This window comes from Moschus berezovskii, chromosome X (genome assembly GCF_049115385.1).
Source record: "Moschus berezovskii isolate FMDL1 chromosome X, NW_MosBer_1.0, whole genome shotgun sequence".
NCBI lineage: Eukaryota > Metazoa > Chordata > Mammalia > Artiodactyla > Moschidae > Moschus > Moschus berezovskii.
In genome coordinates this window covers 52,015,365-52,039,764 of record NC_142488.1, presented here as the reverse complement: position 1 = coordinate 52,039,764, position 24,400 = coordinate 52,015,365, and the positions used below count along the sequence as shown (strand labels likewise).

Below are 24,400 nucleotides of genomic sequence, written 5' to 3'. Positions count from 1 at the left end.
CAAGGCCAAATTTGCCTGTTACTCCAGGGTGTTTCTTGACTTCCTACTTTTGCATTCCAGTCCCCTATAATGAAAAGGACATCTCTTTTGGGTGTTAGTTCTGAAAGGTCTTGTAGGTCTTCATAGAACCGTTCAACTTCAGCTTCTTCAGGGTTACTGGTTGGGGCATATGCTTGGATTACTGTGATACTGAATGGTTTTCCTTGGAAATGAACAGAAATCATTCTGTTGTTTTTGAGATTGCATCCAAGTACTGCATTTCAGACTCTTTTGTTGACCATGATGGCGACTCCATTTCTTCTAAGGGATTCCTGCCCACAGTAGTAGATATAAAGGTCATCTGAGTTAAATTCACCCATTCCAGTCCATTTTAATTCACTGATTCCTAGAATGCTGACGTTCACTCTTGCCATCTCCTGTTGACCACTTCCAATTTGCCTTGATTCATGGACCTAACATTCCAGGTTCCTATGCAATATTGCTCTTTATAGCATCGGACCTTGTTTCTATTACCAGTCACATCCACAACTGGGTATTGTTTTTGCTTTGGTTCCATCCCTTCATTCTTTCTGGAGTTATTTCTCCACTGATCTCCAGTAGCATATTGGGTACTTACCGACCTGGGGAGTTCCTCTTTCAGTGTCTTATCATTTTGCCTTTTCATACTGTTCATGGGGTTTTCAAGGCAAGAATATGGAAGTGGTTTGCCATTCCCTTCTCCAGTGGACCACATTCTGTCAGACCTCTCCACCATGACCCGTCAGTCTTGGGTGGCCCCACACGGCATGTCTTAATTTCATTGAGTTAGACAAGGCTGTGGTCCATGTGATCAGATTGGCTAGTTTTCTGTGATTATGGTTTCAGTGTGTCTGCCCTCTGATGCCCCCTTGCAACACCTACCCTCTTACTTGGGTTTCTCTTACCTTGGAAGTGGGGTATCTCTTCACAGCTGCTCCAGGAAAGCACAGCCGCTGCTCCTTACCTTGGACGTGGGGTAGCTCCTCTCTGCTGCTCCTGAGCCATTGCAGCCTGGCGTTCTCGGTCACCACCCCTGACCTTGGGCGATGGGTAGCTCTTCTCGGCTACGCTTCTGCGCGGTCTGTCACAGCCTGCTAGGTTAAATCAGCCTTTTGCCTTCATTCATGGAAGCCTGCCTGAAGCCTTGGCCCCACAGGAGGTCTTGGCGTGACCAGGCACAGCTCAGCCACCAACTGTCCTCATTACAGCAATACCCGCCTTTGCAAGCAGGGGCGTCTCATCTCCAAGACTAGGAAAGTGTCAGAGAACGCAGAGGAGGGACAGAGACTAGACATTCACACCTGAGAAGGTCACAGGCCTCGGTATTTGCCCCCAGGCCTGGGTGTTCCTTGGAGCCTCCCGCTCTGTGCGTGGACAGCTGGGGGCAGCCTAAGGTCAGCTCTGCCTCTTGCTCCTGGGGGATCCTGGTCTAAGCTCAGGGTCTTCTGCAGATGGACTTTCTCTACCTCCTGCTCTTCTTCCTCCTACCAGAAGCTCGTTTCCATGATTAAAAGAAAGTTTTCATATTTTTAATTTTCTTTTTCTCATTGAAAGTTTGCATTATTCCCACAGGATGAGAACTGGCTCTGGGGTCTGGACCCTAGAGCAGATTGGGCTACAGCCTGTAGGCCCAGCCATGGATGCTGAAGGCACTGGGGAAACCCAACAGAGCCTGGGGTTTAGGAAAAGGCCCCCAGGTCCCTGTTCAGATACTTGCCAGCTGCCAGCTCTGCCTCCACCCCTCTAGTCCCCTCCCCTGGCCTATAAGGCCTGCCTGGGTCTAGAACCCCTGGCTGGTAGAAGTAGATGCACCAGGGCTGCTAGTCTGGGGAGACACAGACCTGGAGAGGGAAGCAGCAGAAAAGCTCTATGTGGCCTGAGGACAAGCACTGCTGTAGGGAGAAGACCACAACCCACAACCTGCCTGCTGACCTGCTGTGGGTCCTCAGGCCCAGCCCCTGCCCTCTCTTGGCCTGTCTCCTCACCTGCACAGTGGGCACAGTTATTAATACACTCCCAGCATGCAGGCGGTGTTCATGGAAGGAGGGGAATCTGAAGAAATGAGACAGAAGATTTGCCCAAAAGGAGGAGAAGAGGGTCAGAGCTGGTGGGGAAGGACCAACACGGCCACCTCAGGCCTGGCCTGGGACTGCCTTCCTGGAAGCTCAGACAGGAAGATAGGGAAGCTCTGATATCAAAACCCCAGGCCAGGACCTGGTAAGGCCCTCCCTGGAGTGCTCTGGGGCAGCCAGTCACCTGTGTCACAGGCTCCTTCCTCATCTCTGCCCTCTGGAGTGCCAAGACTCAGGGAGCTCCCTGCCCCAAAAGTTACTGGGACCCATCTGCAGTCATTAGGGACATGAGTCACAGCCCATGAGGAACACTCTTGTAACTTACCAAACAGTGGCTCACAGGTTTTGAAGTGATTTTGACTGTGTGCCATCATTTATGAGAGCCAGAGTGTATTCAGTCATTCTCTATTGGATGGTTAGGTAGTGTTTGATTTACTGTTTTTTCATCTTATACTGGGCTTCCCTAATAGCTCAGTTGGTAAAGAATCTGCCTGCCATGCAGGAGACCCTGGTTCGATTTCTGGGTTGGGAAAATCTGCTGGAGAAGGGATAGGCTACCCACTCCAGTATTCTTGGGCTTCACTTGTGGCTCAGCTAGTAAAGAATCCGGCTGCAATGTGAGATACCTGGGTTAAATCTCTGGGTTGGGAAGATCCCCTGGAAAAGGGAAAGGCTTCCCACTCCATATACTGGCCTGGAGATTCCATGGACTGTATAGTCCATGGGGTCACAAAGAGTTGGACATGACTGAGCGGCTTACACTTTCACTTTCATCTTATACTGACTGGGGTGAGCATTCTTGCATATACATGTAAACCTGGGAGAGATGCAAGAATGTTCATGTAGTAAAACTATTCTTAATGGTAAAAAATCTAGAAACAAGCCAATTATACATCAACAGGCAAATGAATAAATAGTTCATATTCATACCTTGGAAAATACATAGCTATGAGAAATAAAGAACTAACATAGAGATGTTATGTTAAATAAAAGAAATCAGATATAAGAGTACATGTGACATAAGTCTTTATATGGGTTAAAAACAAACAAAACTAATGCTTAGGCATACACACACTTCCCTGGAGAGGGTAATGACAACCCACTTCAGTGTTCTTGCCTGAAGAATCCCATGGACAGAAGAGCCTGCTCACACTTGTGTTAAAGTTTTACAGAAAGGAAGGCTTATCACCTGATTGGAAAACTTAGCAAATAATTTTAGTCATCATACACTGAAATTGACATTTTAGGGTATACAGTTCTATGGATTTTAACACATGCATTGATTTGTGTAACTACCACCAGTTCGCACAGAACTGTTCCATTAATCTAAATTACTCCCTTTTGCTGCCACTTTATACTCACACCCTCTTCCCATTCCTATGCCCCTGAAACCATCCATCTGATCTCCATCACTACACTTTTGTCTTTTCAAGAATGTCATGTAAATGGAGTAATACATCCTATAATATTTTGTGACTGGCTTCTTCAACTCACCATAATGCCTTTGAGTTTCATGCAAGTTGTTAAATTCATTTTTAATTGCTGAGTAATATTTCATTATATGGATGTGGCACAGTTTGTTTATTCATTCATTCACTGAAGGACATTTGTGTCCTTTCCAGTTCTGATGATTACAAATAGAGCTGCAATAAACATTTGTGTCTGTGTGATCATACACTTTCATATCTCTAGGGCACGTCCAATTTTTCTAACATTATTTATTGAAAAGATTATTCTTTCCCCTGTTGAATTGCCCTCATGAATATGGTAAATTTATATTTTACAAAGTTGTGTCTATCCCTCTGTGTGTTTAGCTCTTGGCTATATACCACACTGTCAAGATTTAGTTCAGTTCAGTTCAGTTGCTCAGTCGTGTCTGACTCTTTGCGACCCCATGGACTGCAGCACACCAGGCCTCCCTGTCCATCACCAACTCCTGGAGTTTACCCAAACTCATGTCCATTGAGTCAGTGATGCCATCCAACCATCTCATCCTCTGTCATCCCCTTCTCCTCCCTCCTTCAATCTTTCCCAGCATTAGGGTCTTTTCAAATGAGTCAGTTCTTTGCATCAGGTGGCAAAAGTATTACTCTAGAATTATTATAGCAATTATTAAAATCCATGTTTTTCCTCTGATTTTTTCCTTTATCAAAATTATCTTGGCTATTCTAGCTCCTTTACCTTTCAACTTAAATTTATCATTAATTAATCTGTACCTACAAAAACTTTTGCTCGGATTTTTATTGAAATTGCGTTAAGTCAATAGATCTACTTGGGGACAATTAAAATCTTAACTATATTTAATCTATTGGCCCCAACACAGTGTTAGGTCATAGTTTTATTTCCCTGTACTGTTCTTAACTCACTTTGGTATTAAGATAATGCTGGCCTAATAAAATGACTTGGGAAGTGTTCCCTGTCTTCTATTTTCTTGAAGAAATTATGCAAAAGAACTCTTTTGTGCATGCTTAGTCGCTCAGTCATGTCCAGTTCTTTGCCACTCCATGGACTGTAGCCTGCCAGGCTCCATGAGGTTTTTCAGGCAAGAATACTGGAGTGGGTTTCCATTTCCTCCTCGAGAGGATCTTCCCTACCCAGGGGTCAAACCTGTGACTCCTGTGTCTCCTGCATTGGCAGGCAGATTATTTACTGTTGCACCACCTGGTAAGGTCAAAATTACCCTTGTTTCATCTTAAACATTTGATAAGTATACAGTATAGGATTAACTTAGCAAGGCTGGTTTGTCCATACTCACAAACTCCAAAGAAAGTTTGGCCCTCCCCTTTTCCTAGGTAGTACCCTCTAAGACCTTAGAATATACTACCTGATAAGAGTGTCTTTGTTTACATAGGAGTGTTGGGTCACACCAGATAATCTATGCTAACAATATGCTTTTGGAGAAGGCAATGGCAAGCCACTCCAGTACTCTTGCCTAGAAAATCCCATGGATGGAGGAGCCTGGTAGGCTGCAGTCTGTGGGGTTGCTAAGGGTCGGACACGACTGAGCGACTTCACTTTCACTTTTCACTTTCACACATTGGAGAAGGAAATGGCAACCCACTCCAGTGTTCTTGCCTGGAGAATCCCAGGGATGAGGGAGCCTGGTGGGCTTCCGTCTATGGGGTCACACAGAATCGGACACGACTGAAGTGACTTAGCAGCAGCAGCAGCAGCAACAATATGCTTTATGGCGGAGGCCTTGGGTCACATGGTATAAGCATAACCTATGGAAGGGATGGAGACTCAGGTCAGTCATGCACACTATGAGATGTGCCTATGTGACCTACTCCCAATTAAATATCCTGGACACCAAGATCCAGGTGAATTTTCCTGGCTGGCAATACTCTATGCATGTTGTCACACTTCCTTGCTGGGGGAACTAAGCACTGTTTGCACAAATCCATTGGAAGCAGACAACTGGAATTTTGTGCCTGGTCTCTCCTGAACTCTGCTGTATGTGCCACTTTTAACTATTATTTTGCTATAATAAGCCATAACTATTGGTATTATAGTTTGTCTGAGTTTTGTGACTCCATTTGAAGAATTACTAAACCTGAGGGTATCTCCTGGCTATAGTCCTCAGTAGGTCCCCAAATAAAACTGAACTCACAGCTTTCACCTTTCCTTTTTTTTCTCAGTTGACAGTTTCGACAACCAAAGAGGGGAGTCAGAGCAGACCCCTCTTTTGCCTGAACTCTGTAAGGATCTAGAAACTTGGGACCAACAGAAGTCTCGTGTGCCTGTCCATCTCCCTGGAGAGTCCAGGCAAAGTTTGGTGAGTCTCTCCTGGTTCTTGGATCTCCCAATTCTTGGTTGATGATCCTGAGTTTTATTTGGTGGTCTATGACAGATCCCCTGGAGGAAAAAATGGCCACGAACTCCAGTATTCCTGCTTGGAAATTTCCATGGACAGAGGAACCTGGTGGGCTACAGTCCATGGGGTGGCAAAGAGTTGGACATGACTGAGTAACTGAATACACATGCACTGACAGGCACCTGTGAGATAGGAGGGGTTGGTTTTTCCAGAAATTAGGTCACAACTCACTTTTTGACACTTTATGGTTGGTCTTAGAACTGTCATGGTGCTTGTGGGTATCTCATTTAGCTTGCTGATGTGTTACAATGAACATATACTAAGGCTCAAGGTCTAGAGGAAGCTGACTCATCCACCATCTTGGACATAGCTTATTCTAACCAATTTATGTCATGTTCTTGGGCTATGTCATTCTTTTAGTGTTTGTGTCATTGCCTTCTTCCTATCTCATTTTCCCCTCAGAGATTTTACTCCTATAGTCTTATTGGAAGCAGAGGGGGGATGGTCTGTCTTCTATAGCTGCTTCAGGGCTAAAAGGGGCCATCAACTCTGCCTGTCAGGGAGTTAAAATCTCTGGATTCCTGATCTAAAGGCTCCAAGGGCATGACAGTGCCTTGTTTTAGTTGGTATGGGTTAGAATCCTGGAACCATCCCATAGCCATTATCTTGATGTGCAACTGTTGTAACTGCTTCTGTAGCCTTCTACTGCATCTTCTTGAAGATGAAGCTCTTTTGTATCAGAGTACCACAGGTGTTGCTGTTGTTTTCAGTCACTAAATCATGTCCAACTCTTTGCAACCACATGAACTACAGCACGCCAGGTTTCCCTGTCCTTCACTGTCTCCTGGAGTTTGCTCAAATTCATGTCTATTGAGTTGGTGATGCTATCTAAACATTGGACCTTTGCCACCCACTTCTACTTTTTGCCTTCAGTGTTTCCCAGCATCAGGGTATTTTCCAAAGAGTCAGCTCTCCAAATCAGGTAGCCAAAGTATTGGAGCTGCAATTTCAGCATCAGTCCTTCCAATGAATATTCAGGGTTGATTTTCTTTAGGATTGACTGGTTTGATCTCCTTCGAGTCCAAGGCACACAAAAGAGTCTCCTCCACAAACACAATTTGAAAGCATCAATTGTTCAGCACTCAGCCTTCTTTACAGCCCAACCCTTACATTCATACGCGACTACTGGAAAAACCATAGCTTTGACTATATGGACCTTTGTCAGCAAAGTGATGTCTCGGCTTTTTAATACATACAGTGTCTAAGTTTGTCATAACTTTTCTTCCAAGGAGTAAGTGTCTTTTAATTTCAAGGTTGCAGTTACCATCTGCAGTGATTTTGGAGCCCAAAGAAAGAAAATCTGTCACTGTTTCCACTTTATCCCCTTCTATTTGCTTTTAAGGGATGGGACCAAATGCCATGATCTTACTTTTTGGATGTTGAGTTTTAATCCAGCTTTTCACTCTCCTCTTTCAGCCTCGTCAAGAGGCTTTTTAGTTCCTCTTTGCTTTCTGCCATTAGAGTGGTATCATTTGCATATCTGAGACTTGAGATTTCTCCCAGCAATCTTGATTCTAGCTGTGCTTCATGCAGCCCAGCATTTCACATGATGTACTCTGCTTATCAGTTAAATAAGCAGGGTGACAATATACAGCCGTGTCATACTGCTTTTCCAGTTTTGAACCAGTCCGTGATTCTATGTTCAGTTCTAACAGTTACTTCTTGCCCTGCATACAGGTTGCTCAGGATACAGGCAAGGTGGTCTGGTAATCCCATCTCTTTAAGAATTTTCCACAGTTTGTTGTGAACCACACAGTCAGACTTTAGCATAGTCAATGAAGCAGATGTTTTTCTGGAGTTCCCTTGCTTTCTCTATGACAAAACGAATGTTGGCAATTTGATCTCTGGTTCTTCTGCCTTTACTAAACCCAGCCTATACATCTGGAGGTGTTATTTCTCCACAGGTCTCTGAAAATAACACCCAGTTGTGGATGTAACTGGTGATGGAAGTAAAGTATCATGCTGCAAAGAACAATATTACATAGGAACCTGGAATATTAGGTCCATGAGTCAAGGTAAATTGGAAGTGGTCAAACAGGAGATGGCAAGAGTGAATATCAACATTTTAGAAAGCAGTGAACTAAAATGGACTGGAATGGGCAAATTTAGCTCAGATGACCATTATATCTACTACTGTGGGCAAGAATCCCTTAGAAGAAATGGAGTAGCCAGCATAATCAACAAAAGAGTACAAAATGTAGTACTTGGGTGCAATCTCAAAAATGAAAGAATGATCTCTGTTCATTTCCAAGGCAAAACATTCAATATCACAGTAATCCAAGTCTATGCCCCAAAAGTAATGCTAAAGAAGCTGAATTTGAATGGTTCTATGAAGACCTTGGTGAAGGAAATGGCAACCCACTCCAGTACTCTTGCCTGGAAAATCTCATGGATGGAGGAGCCTGGTAGGCTACAGTCCATGGGGTTGCAGAGAGTCAGACATGACTGAGCGATTTCACTTTCACTTTAATGAAGACCTACAAGACCTTCTAGAACTAACACTCAAAAAAGATGTCCTTTTCATTATAGGGGACTGGAACGAAAAAATAGGAAGACATAACCAAGGCATATGGACTCCAAGACATACCTGGAGTAACAGGCAAATTTGGCCTTGGAGTACAAAATGAAGCAGGGAAAAGCCTAACAGAGTTTTGCCAAGAAAATACACTGGTCACAGCAAACATCTTCTTCCAACAACACAAGAGAAGACTCTACACATGGACATCACCAGATGGTCAACCAAAATCAGATTGATTATATTCTTTGAAGCCAAAGATAGAGAAGCTCTATACAGTCAGCAAAAACAAGACAGGGAGCTGAGTGTGGCTCAGATCATGAACTCCTTATTGCCAAATTCAGACTTAAATTGAAGAAAGTAGGGGAAACCACTAGAACATTCAGGTATGACAAAATCAAATCCCTTACAATTATACAGTGGAAGTGAGAAATAGAATCAAGGGATTAGATCTGACAGACAGAGTGCCTGAAGAACCATGGACAGAGGTTCGTGACATTGTACAGGAGGCAGTGATCAAGACCATCCCCAAGAAAAAGAAATACAAAATGGTAAAATGGTTGTCTGAGAAGGTCTTACAAATAGCTGAGAAAAGAAGAGAAGCTAAAGGCAAAGGAGAAAAGGAAAGATATACCCATTTGAATGCAGAGTTCCAAAGAACAGCAAGGAGAGATAACAAAAAAGCCTTCCTCAGTGATCAATGCAAAGAAATAGAGGAAAACAATAGAACGGTTAAGACTAGAGATCTCTTCAAGAAAATTTGAGATACAAAGGGAACATTTCATGCAAAGATGGGCACAATAAAGGACAGAAATGGTATGGACCTAACAGAAGCAGAAGATATTAAGAAGAGGTGGCAAGAATACACAGAAGAACTATAAAAAAAAGATCCTCGTGACCCAGATACTATGATGGTGTTATCATCTAGGGCCAGACATCCTGGAATGCAAACTCAAGTGGGCCTTAGGAAGTATCACTACAAACAAACCTAGTGGAAGAGATGGAATTACAGTTGAGCTATTTCAACTCTTAAAAGATGATGCTGTGAAAGCGCTGCACTCAGTATGCCTGCAAATTTGGAAAACTCAGCAGTGGCCACAGGACTAGAAAAGGTCAGTTTTCATTCAAATCCCAAAGGAAGGCAATCCCAAAGAATATTCAAACTACTGCACTATTGAACTCATCTTAAATGCTAACAAAGTAAAGCTCAAAATTCTCCAAGCTAGGCTTAAACAGAACATGAACCGTGAACTTCCAGATGTTCAAGCTGGATTTAGAAAAGGCAGAGGAACCATAGGTCAAATTGCCAACATCTGTTGAATCATAGAAAAAGCAAGAGAGTTCCAGAAAAACATCTACATCTGCTTTATTGACTATGCCAAAGCCTTTGACTGTGTGGATCACAACAAACTGTGGAATATTCTTAAAGAGATGGGAAAAACAGACCACCTTACCTGCTTCCTGAAAAACCTGTGTACAGATCAAGAAGCAACAGTTAAAACTGGATATGGAAAAACAGATGGGTTCCAAATCGGGAAAGGAGTACGTCAAGGTTGTATATTGTCACCCTGCTTATTTAGCTTATATGCAGAGTATATCATGTGAAATGCCGGGCTGAATGAAGCACAAGCTGGAATCAAGATTACCAGGAAAATATCAATAACCTCAGATATGCAGATGACACCACTCTTAAGGCAAAAGGTGAAGAAGAACTAAAGAGCCTCTTGATGAAAGTGAAAGAGGAGAGTGAAAAGCTGGCTTAAAGCTCAACATTCAAAAAACTAAGATCATGACATCCGGTCCAATCACTTCATGGCAACTAGATGGGGAAACAATGGAAACCAAGACAGATTTTATTTTGGGGGGCTCCAAAATCACTACAGATGGTGACTGCAGCCATGAAATTAAAAGATGCTTGCTCCTTGGAAGAAAAGCTATGGCCCACTTAGTACAGCATATTAAAAAGCAGAGACATTACTTTTCTAACAAAGGTCCATCTATTCAAAGCTATGGTTTTTCCATTAGTCATGTATAGATGTGACAGTTGGACTATAAAGAAAGCTGAGCACCGAAGAATTGATGCTTTTGAACTGTGGTGTTGGAGAAGATGCTTGAGAGTCCCTTGGACTGCAAGGAGTTCCAACCATTCAATCCTAAAGGAAATCAACCGTGAATATTCATTGGAAAGACTGATGCTGAAGATGAAACTCCAATACTCTGGCCACCTGATGTGAAGAGCTGACTCATTTGAAAAGACCCTGATGCTGGAAAAGATTGAAGGCAGGAGAAGAAGGGGATGACAGAGGATGAGATGGTTGGATGGCATCACCGACTTGATGGATATGAGTTTGAGCAAGCTCTGCAAGTTGGTGAAGGATTGGGAAGCCTGGTGTGCAGCAGTCCATGGGGTTACAAAAAGTTGGACACGACTGAGTGACTGATCTGAACTGATACATGTGGAATATCTCAGTTCACGTACTGCTGAAGCCTAGCTTGAAGGATTTTGAGCATAACCTTGCTATCATGTGAAATGAGCACAGTTGTATGGTAGTTTGAACATTCTTTGTCATTGTCCTTCCTTTGGATTAGAATGAAAACTGATGTTCTCCAGCCTTGTGGCCTCTGCTGAGTTTTCCAAATTTGCTGACATATTGAGTACAGCACTTTAACAACATCATCTTTTAGAATTTGAAATAGCTCAGCTGAAACTCCATCACCTTCACTAGCTTTGTTCCTAGTAATGCTTCCTAAGTCCCACTTGACTTCACACACCAGGATATCTCACTCTAAGTGAGTGACCACACCACTGTGGTATGGAACTCATTAAGACCATTTTAATATAGTTTGTCTGTGTATTCTTGTCACCTGTTCTTCATCTTTTCTATTTTTGTTAGGTCCTTACCATTTATGTCTTTATCATGCCCATCTTTGCAAGAACTGTTCCCTTGATATCACCAATTTTTTAAGAGATTCTAGTCTTTCTAATTATATTGCTTTCCTCTATTTCTTTGCACTCTTCATTGAAGCAGGCTTTCTTATCTCTCCTTGCTATTGTCTGGAGCTCTACATTCAGCTGGGTATATCTTTCCCTTTCTTTCTTGCTGTTCACTTCTTTCCTCAGCTGTTTGTAAAGTCTCCTCAGACAACCACTTTGCTTCTTGCATTTCTTTTTCTTGGGGTGATTCTGATCACTGCCTCCTGTACAATGATGTGAATTTCCATTCATAATTCTCTAGGCACTCTGTCTGCCAGGTCTAGCCCCTTGAATCTGTTCATCACCTCCACTGTATAATCATAAGGGATTTGATTTAGGTCATACCTGAGTAGCCTAGTGGTTTTCCCTACTTTCTTCCATTTAAGCATGAATTTTGCAATAAGGAGCTCATGATCTGAGTGACAGTCAGCTCCAATTCTTGTTTTTGCTGACTGCATAGAGCTTCTCCCCTTCATGGATCACAGCCTTGTTGTAGCAAAGGGGCGTGTAGAATTCATTGATGCTAGGAACCATACTGTGCAAGGTCACCCAAGACAGATGGGTAATAATGAAGAGTTCTGACAAAACGTGGTCCACTGGAGGAAGGAATGGTAAATCCCTCCAGTAATCTTGCCACAAAAACTCCATGAACAGTATGAAAAGGCAAAAAGTTGATACTGGAAGATGAGACCTCCAGGTCAGAAGATGTCCAATATCCTGCTAGGAAAGAGTGGAGGGCAATTACTAATAGCTCCAGAAAGGAAGAAGTGGCTGGGTCAAAGCAGAAATGTTGCTCAGTGGTGGATGTGTCTGGTAGTGAATGTAAAGTCCAATGTTGTAAAGAACAATATTGCATAGTAACCTGGAATGTTAGGTCCATGAATCAAGGTAAATTGGACATGGTCAAGCAGGAGATGGCAAGAGTGAACATTGGCATCTTAGAAATAAGTGAACTGAAATGGATGAGATGGGGAGAATCTATTAATAATTCAGATGACCATTACATCTACTACTGTGGGTAAGAATCCCTTAGAAGAAATGAAATACCCCTCATAGTCAACAAAAGAGTCTGAAATGCAGTATTTGGATGCAATCTCAAAAACAACAGAATGATCTCAATTCATTATCAAGGGAAAACCATTCAACATCATAGTAATCCAAGTCTATGCCCCAATAACTCACTCTGAAGAAACTGAAGTTGACCAGTTCTATGAAGACCTTCTAGAACTAACATCCGAAAAATATGTCTTTTTCATCACAGGGGATTGGAATGCAAAAGTAAGAAGTCAAGAGATATCTAGAGTAACAAGTTTGGCCTTGGAGTACAAAATGATGCAGGGCAAAGGCTAACAGAGTTTTGTCATGAGAACACACTGGTCATAGCAAATACCCTCTTCCAACAACCCAGGACACGACTCTACACATGGACATCACCAGATGGTCAGTACTGAAATCAGACTGATTATATTCTGTGAAGCCGAAGAGTACAAAAATAACTGACTATAAATGACAAAAGACTTAAAAGGCATAGTTAAACATCTGATTACAGTGTAATGAATGAAGATGTGACATAAAATTTAAGATAACTAGAACTATAGCATTATGGAATGATGTTGCAGGAAAGAGAGTGTGGCACAAGAAAATGGTCATGTCCCAAGTCTCAGGCATGTTTGTGCCCTGCCCCTATCCTATCTTATCTGGTACCCTCAGTTGGAAGATACTGAAGGAATCAGGTTGAAAGACAGTGGAATTTGCTCATTTGAAAGACACTGAGATGTCTGGGCTGAATGGTTGGGAAAGAGGCTGACCTGGCTAGTTTCCTCAATTTGGCTGCCTTAACAGAATTTGTCAGGATGAAAGAGAAGATATTACATGTGAACTTTGTGATTTTCTCAGGCAACTGAGAAATTTGCAGGAGTGATGGAGACAGAATCTTCATATCATTCAGTGGTCCCACAGGGAAACCCACTCATTAATTAAAGACTTGTTCATCCATGGATCATGTATAAAAATTGACCCATTAAATGATCCAAGGACCCATGGTGGTTTTAGATGGCCTGAAGGAGAAATCAAGACATGTTAAAGAGCTGAAATTATTCTAGGGTGACACCTAGTGGAGTTAAGCTCACAAGCAGCAGATCGGCCCACTACACCATTTCATAAATAAATTTTATATCTAACAAACCCAATTTTAAAATGGAACATGCCCTCTTTAAAATGGAAAATAGAGAAATGAACAGTGTCAGAAAGCCAGCCTCCAGTGAACACCCCAGCCAGGTTTATGTACTTACAAGACATATAATTACAAGTACTTACTTAACTTGGGAATTAAAGGAAATCTAGACCTGAAAATGGCTAAAATGGGACTCTTTTATTGCATATGTTGTTAAGTTTGAGAAAGCTGGCTTGATAAACATCTTTTTGAATTCTGACCCTAAGGGAATGAGTCCTTCTAGAAGAACTTCCTTTTCTCTCCATGTGCCTTGAGATATAAATGTTCTGCCAAGGCTCTCAGGAATGCTTATCTAGACCATCTCTAATTCTTGAGACTGAGGATGGAGAGGGAGAGGGAGGGAAGAAGCCCTTTTAAATTTAACTTATTCCAACTGTTATTTGTTCACGGTTCATGTATTGCTGAAGCCTGGCTTGGAGAATTTTGAGCATGACGTTACTAGCGTGTGAGATGAGTGCAATTGTGCGGTAGTTTGAGCATTCTTTGGCATTCCCTTTCTTTGGGATTGGAATGAAGACTGACCTCTTCCAGTCCTGTGGCCATTGCTGAGTTTTCCAAATTTGCTGGCATATCGAGTGCAGCACTTTCACAGCATCATCCTTCAGGATTTGAAATAGCTCAATTGGAATTCCATCACCTCCACTAGCTTTGTTCATCGTGATGCTCTCTAAGGCCCACTTGACCTCACATTCCAAGATGTCTGGTTCCAGGTGAGTGATCACACCATCGTGATTATCTTGGTTGTGAAGATCTTTTCTGTACAGTTCTTCTGTGTATTCTTGCCACCTCTTCTTAATATCTTCTGCTTCTGTTAGATCCATACCATTTCTGTCCTTTATCGAGCCCATCTTTGCATGAAATGTTCCCTTGCTATCTCTAATTTTCTTGAAAAGATCTCTTGTTTTTCCTATTCTGTTGTTTTCCTCTATTTCTTTGCATTGATCGCTGAGGGAGGCTTTCTTATCTCTCCTTGGTATTCTTTGGAACTCTGCATTCAGATGCTTATATCTTTCCTTTTCTCCTTTGCTTTTCGCTTCTCTTCTTTTCACAGCTATTTGTAAGGCCTCCTCAGACAGCCATTTTGCTTGTTTGCATTTCTTTTCCATGGGGATGGTCTTGGTCCCTGTCTCCTGTACAATGTCACGAACCTCTGTCCAGAGTTCATCAGGCACTCTATCTATCAGATCTAGACCCTTAAATCTATTACTTACTTCCACTGTATAATCATAAGGGATTTGATTTAGGTCATATCTGAATGGTCTAGTGGTTTTCCCTCCTTTCTTCAACTTAAGTCTGAATTTGGCAATAAGGAGTTCATGATCTGAGCCACAGTCAGCTCCTGGTCTTGTTTTTGCTAACTGTATAGAGCTTCTCCATCTTTGGCTGCAAAGAATATGATCAATCTGATTTCAGTGTTGACCATCTGGTGATGTCCATGTGTAGAGTCTTCTCTTGTGTTGTTGGAAGAGGGTGTTTGCTATGACCAGTGCGTTCTCTTGGCAAAACTCTATGAGCTTTTGCCCTGCTTCGTTCCGTGCTCCAAGGCCAAATTTGCCTGTTACTTCAGGCAAATTTCTTGACTTCCTACTTTTGCATTCCAGACCCCTATAATGAAAAGGACATCTTTTTTGGGTGTTAGTTCTAAAAGGTCTTGTAGGTCTTCATAGAACTGTTCAAATTCAGCTTCTTCAGCATTATTGGTTGGGGCATAGACTTGGATTACTGTAATATTGAATGGTTTGCCTTGGAAATTAACAGAAATCATTCTGTCATTTTTAAGATTGAATCCAAGTACTGCATTTCGGACTCCTTTGTTGACCATGATGGCTACTCCATTTCTTCTAAGGGATTCCTGCCCACAGTAGTAGAAATAATGGTCATCTGAGTTAAATTAGCCATTCCAGTCCATTTTAGTTCACTGATTCCTAGAATGTCGACGTTCGCTCATGCCATCTCCTGTTTGACCACTTCCAATTTGCCTTGATTCATGGACCTAACATTCCAGATTCCTATGCAATATTGCTCTTTACAGCATCGGACCTTGCCTCTATCATCAGTCACATCCACAACTGGGTATTTGTTTGATATGCCAGCAAAATTTGGAAAATTCAGCAATGGCCACAGGACTGGAAAAGGTCAGTCTTCATTCCAATCCCAAAGAAAGGGAATGCCAAAGAATGCTCAAACTACCGCACAATTGCACTCATCTCACACGCTAGTAAAGTCATGCTCAAAATTCTCCAAGCCAGGCTTCAGCAATACATGAACCGTGAACTTCCAGATGTTCAAGCAGGTTTTAGAAAAGGCAGAGGCACCAGAGATCAAATTGCCAACATCCGCTGGATCATGGAGAAAGCAAGAGAGTTTCAGAAAAACATCTATTTCTGCTTCATTGACTATGCCAAAGCCTTTGACTGTGTGGATCACAATAAATTGTGGAAAATTCTGAAAGAGATTGGAATACCAGGCCACCTGACCTGCCTCTTGAGAAACCTGTATGCAGGTCAGGAAGCAACAGTTAGAACTGGACATGGAACAACAGACTGGTTCCAAATAGGAAAAGGAGTACGTCAAGGTTGCATATTGTCACCCTGTTTTTTTAACTTATATACAGAGTACATCATGAGGAACGCTGGGCTGGAAGAAGCACAAGCTGGAATTAGGATTGCCGGGAGAAACATCAATAACCTCAGATATGCAGATGACACCACCCTTATGGCAGAAAGTGAAGAGGAACTCAAAGGCCTCTTGATGAAAGTGAAAGAGGAGAGTGAAAAAGTTGGCTTGAAGCTCAACATTCAGAAAACAAAGATCATGGCATCTGGTCCCATCACTTCATGGGAAATAGATGGAAAAACAGTGGAAACAGTGTCAGACTTTATTTTTGGGGGGCTCCAAAATCACTGCAGATGCTGATTGCAGCCATGAAATTAAAAGACGCTTACTCCTTGGAAGGAAAGTTATGACCAACCTAGATAGCATATTAAGAAACAGAGACATTACTTTGCCAACAAAGGTCCATCTAGTCAAGGCTATGGTTTTTCGAGTGGTCATGTATGGATGTGAGAGTTGGACTGTGAAGAAAGCTGAGCACCGAAGAATTGATGCTTTTGAACTGTGGTGTTGAAGAAGACTCTTGAGAGTCCCTTGGATTGCAAGGAGATCCAACCAGTCCATTCTAAAGGAGATCAATCCTGGGTGTTCATTGGAAGGACTGATGCTAAAGCTGAAGCTCCAATACTTTGGCCACCTCATGCGAAGAGCTGACTCACTGGAAAGACCCTGATGCTGGGAAAGATTGAGGGCAGGAGGACAAGGAGACACAGAGGATGAGATGGTTGGATGGCATCACCGACACAATGGACATGGGTTTCGGTGGACTCCGGGAGTTGGTGATGGACAGGGAGGCCTGGTGTGCTGCGGTTCATGGGGTCCCCAAGAGTTGGACACGACTGAGTGACTGAACTGAACTGAAAGCAGTTTAGGTAGGTAATGCAGATGTCCAAGTGAGACATGTGGGAAAAGATAACACTCCTTTTGTAACAACAAGGAGTGTCCTGCTCCTCCCACGTTCTGGATCCGGCCTCCTCCACATGTGCTAGATGCTCCCTCCAGAAACAGTCGCTGTGCAGGTCAGGACACAATCCCCAGTGAGCGCACACATCGAGTGTGTCTCTGTGTTCATGTATAGGCGCTCGTTGTGTGACCACAAGTCAATGGCTCTGGGCAGGCTCCCAGAACCCACACTGCATCTGAAAATTCTACTTAGCTCTTTTTCCATTCTTCTCAAATCACATGGGTCCAGCTTTCATTTCCCTGGTAACAGATCTGCACCCTTAGCTCCAATCTCTGGTCACAGGAACCACTGGTCATAGCCTGGTGTGAGGCCCCCTGCCTGAGGTCAGCAACCCAGGAAGGATGCTCAGCAGAGCAGTAACCAAGACAGTGGAATTCCATCCATCCTCCTTCTGCCACCAGGATTGAGGTGCCTTCCCTCCCCTCCATCTCAGTGCCCAGTGAGGAAGTGGACTGGGGGGCATAAGACACAACTGAGCTATTGAAATTGTTCTATATATGACTGTGAATAAATAGTCAAAAATACCTCTCAGAAGGGAAGACACGTAATTAATTTTTTTAAAAAAAATTTCATTGGTAGCAAACATGGCTCCTCAGTTCAGGATTCTACATAAAACCAGGACACTATGCGATGTGCTTCTCAACCTAAACTGTGCATCAGATCTCCCCTGGAGAGGCTATAGAAGAGTTGATGCTGGCAGGACATCCCCAGAGAGTCTGAAGTAGTAGGTCTGGAACGTGGCCCCGGCCTGAGCATCATCTGAACAAGTTCTCTTTTGAAAGCCGAGCTTGCAGCTGTGAAAACAGATCCCATTCTTACAGGAGGAAATGGAACATCGAAAATTTGCGACTCCTCTCTACAAGGAAAGCAGATTTTCATCATGACCCGCTATGCTTGACGGCTATCTTAGGCTGAGGAAAGGGACCACTTGCCCAAATTAACACTTGTTTGAAAACTGACCTGGTGCTTGCTCTGCTCCATGTTCCTGAATCCAAAGTTTTACAGTTAAAACCCTGCTGTTGTGAGTGAAACTCAGTATGTTTTAGTTCTTGTCAGGATCCCTTGTGTCTAGTTAGCTGAATACATTTCTAAAACACCGAGGAGATAACTTCATTCGACAGATCAGCATAGTGCTTTGAAGATTAAAGATGGCTGAGAACTGTAGCTGTTGATGTTGATGTGGAAGGATCGGCTGTCAGCGTATTGGCTGCCTGTGCTCAGTTGCAGTTTTAAACTGTTTCCTGTGTTATCAAATTAACTCCTATGCTCAGATGAAGACGAAATAGGAACAGGATGTTTATTGGGAAAAATACGGGTAAGCAATCCCTTGTTTGGTGCACACCCATGAAGACCCACCTCCGGAAAGGTTCTCCTTTAGGGATCTCCTCTGGATCTTTGGCACTTTCCCCAATGGTGGGCTTACGCTGCTGTGTCCTGACTCATCATCTTGTTAAAAACAGGACTTTCGACCTCTCACGTGTATTACAGTGCCTGGGTTATCTCGGACATCCAAGACTGGGTAATGGCCTGTGCTCAGGACACCTTCAGAGCGTGTCTGCAGGAACAAGTCCTCTCAGAGGAACGGATCCCCACCTGTGGCAACAGGAAGATCTCAGGTCAGCCTTTTCCAGAGCAGCTCCAGGGGAGTCATGGCACGTTGAAGATCACACCCAGCAGCATGCCTGGGATTGTGATTTAAGGAATTGGGTGGATGGCAGTGCCCATCCATGAGACAGGGAACGTTGCCCTGGGGGCTACTAACAGGTCTGCAGGGCTTATGGGCTGTCTGAGTGCTGATCCCCATACGTCTTGGCTTGTGGGGGATCCAGGGACCAGTTGAGATGTCCTAGGTAGATTTGGTGATAGGAAAAGCCATCAGCATACAGGGGGATACTGATGAAAACAAGTCAGATGGGTAAAAGCTCTGGAGGGTGAAGTGGTCACCCAAGATCATGTATAGAATGGAAGCACATGGGGCATATGTTGAAAACCAGAGGAAAACAAAACCAAAATTTAGGAGGGGATCAAAGTAAATGGACAGACAAGGAGACTTAGAAGTAATGGACTGAAAGGTAAGAGGAAAGCCAGGGTGGGCTGCTGTCCCAGTCTCTGACCAAGGAAACTGATTTTGAAAACAGCATGTGTCTGTGGCCAATACATCACTGGGTACTATGGTTTGGCCCTTGGAGATGTTGGGAGATGTTAGCAAGGGGATGTTTGGTGGATGGGCACATGGAGGAGGAATTGAGAGGTAACCACGTGAGGATGCTCCTGGAGTCTACACTTTGAAGAAGCATAGCTTGAATGGAAGCAAAGATGCAGACTACTGGAAGTAGAGGGCTGTGTGCTTGCAGGGTATGCTATTTTCTGTTTCCCAAACTTAAAAGACCAGAATGCAAGTTCCAAAAATTACTAAGAATCATCAGGACTGTTGACTAGATAACAGAGTGGAGAATTGGAATGATCCTCACAGATGAGTCTTCCAATTGAGGAGGGGGGAGTGTGGTGGTTTCAAAGAGGCAGTGGAGTTCCAGGAAGACCTCCTTCCTATCGCTCTGGGCCCCACTCTGCTTCTGCCACCCACGGGCACAGGAAGACCTGGGGTGGCGGGGGGCGGAGCGCGGGTTGCTGAGATCACAGTCTCAATGTTTGCTCCTCAGACTCCATGGGCACTTTGGTGTATTTGTTCTCCCTGGCTGATCTGATCTTCCTCATGAGTGCGCACCCTTCATACGATTAATAAGGGGAAGACCACCACTGAATTCACGTCTAACCTGAAAAGTGTGGTTGAATGCAACCAACTGAATGTCCACAGATACAACTGTTCAGTCTGTACTGCTGAAATGCTCTCTACTTCTTCCGGTGATGGAGCAGGGGTATGAGTCACTTACCAGACTCGAGGTAATGTGGGACCGGGAGTCTATAAAATGGCACACCTTTGTTCCTCATGGCGGCTACAGTGGTCCCTTAGAGAAAGATGACTCTTCTCTCCTGGCTCCACATGGTGATGCTGACCTACACCACCCACAGGTGGGGGTGGTGAAACTTGCATTTTTGTCTCCTTCCTCTTGCTGTGGACCTGATGCTTCCTGGCTGACTGAGCCTCAGCCACCCTGCTGACATCTGAAGACCCCTCTGAATCTGGGTCTCATTGTCCAGCCCACCCCCGGGGCAGGGATGTCCACTCCTCAGCCTCAGTTGCAAGGTCCCCTAGGCCATTGCCTGCTTAGGCTTCATCTAGATTCAGTCCCTTTTCACATTTCTCCCTCAGGTGATGCAGATCCCCCCTTGGATCTCACCTGCACCGCAGCAGGAACCAGGATCACCTCAAGAAAGCAAAATTCCTAAACTGCAGCCACCCTTCTGCCCAAAGACATCACTGGGCCACTGTACAGTGTGCCCCTGTGAGTCGCAAGTGTGAATGGGGTGGAATCCTCCTTTCCCTGGCGTTCCTCTTCATTTCTTGTCACACCTCCCTTGTCTGAGCTCTCTCACCTCTGCCTGCCACTGCCTCTGTGGGCCGTCCCCGCGCTGTGACTGGGACGCTCTTTTCTTTGGCTTGTCTTTCATTTGACCAAGACTTCCCATACAATATCCAGGTCAAAGGGGGCATAGTGTAGAATGTGTACCTTGTCGAGTACATCTAGGAGACGCTGTTGTCACATAAGCCCCACGCCCCTGAAATATAAAAAACAGAAAGATAAAGAACACAGGAGTCAAATATGCTAAAGGTGCCTGAGATGTTGGCTAAGACGAGCACTGAAGAGTGTCTGTGGGATCAGGAAGTATGGATATTAATGATGGCCATGACAAGACTAGTTACAGTGGAGTGACTGGGAAAAAAACTCCATGGAAGGAGGCTGAGGAGAGAATATGTCAGCAGAATTTGAAGCAGTTTTGCTTTGAAGGGCAACCGGTAATGTGCCAGTAGCAGCAGAATAGGGTGGTGGAAGACAGTGGGTCTTCCCTGTGCTGAGGAATGCTGCGATGTAGATGGAGCAGGTGCTGGTTCAGGACAGAGGAGTGATAACTGCAGGTGCAAAATCCCTGAGAAGGTGCAAGGCATGGGATCCCAGGCAGAGGTGAGGGGCACGCGTGCAGAGGGGCAGTAGAGCGCCAGGGCAGAAACACGCAGATTGGGACTGGTAAGCTTGAGAAATCCCACGGGATTGCTTCCGTATTCTCCACGAATTATGGGCGGGTTGGGCTGGTGGTCATTAGGATGGAGGGAGGTTACTACTGTGTAGTGTAGGAGTGTAGGTAAGTGACAATGAAAATGAACAGCAGTTCTCCCCAGGTCATGGATCTAAGATAGAACACTTCTGTAAAGTTGTAAAAGTTTTCTCCTCAAGGCGCAGGTGCTCAGACACAGGCAGGGAGCGGATAGGCAGGAGGGTGCAAGCAGGTGTGTTTCTGGGGGACAGCGTCCAGCCCTGGCTCAGCCGAGTGAGGAGGGGCCTGGCGCATGGTGTGAAAGGACGCGTGGTCGGTGAGCTGGGTCTCCAGGAGGTTGTGGTATCAGAGCAATGGCACTAGAGCGAAGGAGCTGGAGGACAGGATGTCATGTTGAGGGTGATGACAGGGAGGAAGGCTGGAAACAGGACACCATGAGGGACGCGGTCTTTCCTGATGTCCGGGGCGGGACCGTGGGCAGAGGGATGCTCGGGTGGGGAGGAAGGGAGCATGGCTGAGGACGGAGAGTCTCCGGGGTGACCGGGTGAGCCTCGTGGGCACTGAGGACGGATCAGAAGAGTGAGTGTACCACGGGAGGAGCGCCTTCACAGGCCGGGGGCGGGAGAACGGACAGGGGACTTGTACCGCTCCCGCACGTGGCGGGTTGGGGCAGTGGGCGACAAGACTCGGATTACGGGTCGGGTTTCTCAGTGGAGAGCTCGAACAGTGTCGGGGGAAAAAACTCCCAGCCAACCCTGGCCAGGAGACTGGCGCGGGCCTCACTGAGTTGCTGCGCGCAGGCCCAGAGCCAGCCAATCGGAGTGCAGCCCCGCCCACCAAGCTCCGGATCTGCCCGGACACCCTGACTTCCTGCCCGTGTTGTTTCGGTTGCGCGGACGCCTCGAGTGGAGCCCGCGGTCGAAGGGGGCTTGGCCGGCTTTTTCCGAGAGGTTTCATTCCTTCCGTTGGTCGTTAGAGGTATCCGCCTTAACTTTCGCATTCACGCATTTCGCGGGCGAAAACCCAGCAGAAACGATGCATTTTCTTGCGGCTTTTTGATTTCTGTGGCCTGCAGATGGCAGTGTTGCACTGCGGAGGTGCTCGGCCGGTTTCTCCCCCGCCCTTGGCGCTTGAAAAAAATTGCCGCGAAGCCTTTTGAGGCAAAAAGCGGCGGATGTTTTTTCTGTGCTTCTGCCAATTAGCTGGTTCAAACTGCATCTGACCCCTCTGAGGGCCCTTTGTGAACACTTTGACCAAGTACGTTGCCAGTTAAAATTACGATAAAGTAATATAAGCTGATATATTGAATAATAGTGGAGGCAGTGGCCACCCTTGCCTTGCCCCTGTATAGAGGAAATGCTGTATGTTGAAGGAGAACTGTATTGTGTCATTGAGTTTTGACTTGAAAATCTTTACCTTAAGTGGAAGTGAAAGTCGCTCAGTCATGTCTTGTTCTTTAGGACCCCTTGCACTGTAGCCTGCCAGGATCTTCTGTCCATGGGATTCTCCAGGCAAGAATATTGGAGTGGGTTGCCATTTCCTTCTCCAGCGGATCTTACCTAACCAGGTATGGAACCCCGGTCTCCTGCACTGCAGGCTCACTCCTTACCATCTGAGCCACCTACAATAACAACATGACAGGGACAGTTGCCAAGCTGAGATCCTATTGGTATATGATGCTGGACACCACCCATGAAACAGATGCTATTACTGTCCTTATTTTATGCTTTTGGGAACTGTGTCACAGAGGAAGAGTCAGCTAGCTGTCCAGGTTCTCAGGGTTCCTCTGAGAGTGTCCCTATATGCAGGTCTCAAGTCTGTCAGATTGTAGTTTGCATATGGGTTTGCAGGATGCTTTCCTATTTCCAATAGGAGAATGAAATACTGGGAATGAGGGGAAAGTGGAAGTGTTAGTCGCTCAGTCCTGTCCCACTCTTTGAGAACCCCTGGACTGTAGCCGACCAGGCTTCTCTCTCCATGGAGTCTCCAGGCAAGAATATTGGAGTGGGTTGACATTTCCTTCTCCAGTGGATCTTCCTGACCTAGGGATAGAATCCGGGTCTCCTGCATTGCAGGCTCACTCCTTACCATCTGAGCCACCTACAATAATAACGTGACAGGGACAATTACCAAGCTAATATCCTGCTGAGTAATTGATACTGGATACCAGCCAGGAAACAGATGCTATTACTGCTCTTATTTTATGCTTTGGGGAACTGTGTCACACAGAGGAAGAGTCAGCTGTTCAGGTTCACCGGGTTCCTCTGAGAGTGTTCCTGCGTTCAAGTCTAAAGTCGGTCAGATTGTAGTTTGCACACTGTTTTGCAGGATAGGGGAATGAAATACTGGGGATGAGGGGAAAGTGAAAGTGTTAGTTGCTCAGTCCTGTTGGACTCTTTGTGAACCCCTGGACTGTAGCTCGCGATGCTCCCCTGTCCATGGAGATTCTCCAGGAAAGAATATTGGAGTCGGTTGTCATTCCTTTCTCCAGGGGATCTTCCCGACCCTGGGATTGACCCTGGGTCTCACAGGGATTGCACCCAGGTCTCCCACAATACAGGCAGGTTCTTTACAGTTTGAGCCACCAGGGAAGCCAAAATGAGTGTAAAACAGCCTGTGAAACTTTTTAAAATGTGTAATAGCATAATTGTTATAATAAGATGCTAATTGAAAAGGGGTTTTCCACATAGAAAATGATTCATCCATTATACCAGTATAAAGTAAAGCACCTGGAACAAATTAGGTACTTTTCCCTTTGGTCCACAGATATATATTGAGAACAGACTGCTGGTCATTTTTTGGTTGACACTGCATTTCAGAGGCTAGCAAGGTCATTCTCAAAATCCATGAAGCTAGGATTCAACAGTACGTGGATGGAGGAGTACCAGATGTGCAACATGGATTTGGAAAAAGCAGAGGAACCAGAGATCAAATTGCCAACATCTGTTAGATCATAGAAAAAGC

At 44.7% G+C, this 24,400-nt stretch overlaps 1 long non-coding RNA gene across 1 annotated transcript in view; it reads left to right on the top strand.

Moving 5' to 3' along the window:
* Nucleotides 1–22,296: 22,296 nt before the first annotated feature.
* LOC148773310 (uncharacterized) overlaps nucleotides 22,297–24,400 on the top strand; it is a 36,872-nt gene continuing 34,768 nt past the window's right edge. Inside the window, exons 1-2 of the long non-coding RNA XR_016036896.1 lie at nucleotides 22,297–22,414; nucleotides 22,897–23,003. This is a non-coding gene — a long non-coding RNA (uncharacterized LOC148773310). The remainder of the gene's footprint in view (nucleotides 22,415–22,896; nucleotides 23,004–24,400) is intronic.